Raw genomic sequence first — 1,503 nt, forward strand, 5'->3', positions numbered from 1 at the left:
GAATCTGCATCTTGAGAAAGGAGAACTTTCTCTAGAGTAGAGAAAGAGAGAATTGTCCTAGTGTCTAAGAACTCCTCTCTCTTCCTTTCCTTCCCCCTTTTCTGAGGTTTTAAGGAATTAATACCAGGGAGAAGGGTATTGATTCCTTGGGTTGGCTGGCCAATTAGACCTGGCAGCTTTTAAACAGGGTTAAAACCTGAGAGTTTCTAATCTGGCCAGCTTTAGACTACAGTTGAGAGATGTAACCTTCGGCTCCCAGTGGAGCTATGTGATCCAAACTACCTACAGTGCAGGCCTAGAGGGTAGGCCTGGCTTTTCCCCTTTGCTTCTTTTGATGGTCCCTTGCTCCAGCCAAGCTGTGTGGTTGGGTCAGCTGTAGCCAGTAATCAATCTGACTCACTTTCGAGTTTGTCCTACAGTTTCTGTCTCAGCAGGCTGTATAATCCAACCTAGAAGTTTTGGGCTGTGTGTATGCTGGCTGGAGCCACAGTCGTCCCTCCCCCGCCCCCATGCCCCCCACACACACAGCCTAATGTGCTTTCTCCAGGGACAAACAGCAGCAGCACAATATGTGCTACTGATGCTTGTTCCCAGGAAATACTCATGCATGCACACTCTGGTGTGCAGCACATTACCCCAGGTAAGGTAGGAGAGGCTGGGGCCAGCGATTGGGCTGGCTCCAGCAGCCTTATCTGGGGTCCCAAGTGCCTCCAGGGGCTACAGCCATGGAAATCCAGCAGTATAGAGCCTGGTCAGCAGCCAGAGCTTGACTCTGGCCAGCCAGGCCCCAGTTTCTGTTGGTGCACACTAACACCACATGCACCATCCTGCATTTTTAAGGAGTAGGTTTTTTTGACACTGGATCTCCCAGTGTCAAAAACCCTGCACTTTAAATTATCACAGGGAATGCCTGAATCTCTGGCATGTGTGGTGTGTGGCACCACATATGTAGTGTGCAGTGCCACATACTGCACATCAAAGCTCAACTAGGTGTGCCCCATAGGAGCAAAGATCGATGCTCTACCACTTCTCCAGGAGCAATGAGTGACTAAACCCCCAACTACAAGCAGCTTCTCAGTGTGTGGTAAATGCAGTCTTAAGACAGCTCTGCCATGGACACTGGAACTAATCTTCTGGTAAGCCTGGCTGGGCTGGGATGAATTCTCTCTAAAGAGGTCAACCTATGAACTGTACTTCTAGAACTAATGTTTATATTGTGTTTGATTTTAGGTTTTTTATTTGTATTTTGATAATACATTTCTTATTTGTGGGTTCGTACTAGGACTGTGTAAAGCTTTGGTCATTGATTCAATTCTGCGGAGATTCGGTCCAATTCGGCGGCCAAATCTTTGAATCTGAATCAAATCAGAAGACCCTTTAAACTCTCCAAATCAAATTGGAATCCTCTGAATTGTTTCGGAGAGATTCTATAATTTAGATGTATATACAACTTTAAATGTTTTTTCTACATACCTCAAGGTACTGTCAAAGAAAAATCTTAAG

This window comes from Gavialis gangeticus, unplaced genomic scaffold (genome assembly GCF_001723915.1).
Source record: "Gavialis gangeticus isolate Ggan-Ray unplaced genomic scaffold, GavGan_comp1, whole genome shotgun sequence".
NCBI lineage: Eukaryota > Metazoa > Chordata > Crocodylia > Gavialidae > Gavialis > Gavialis gangeticus.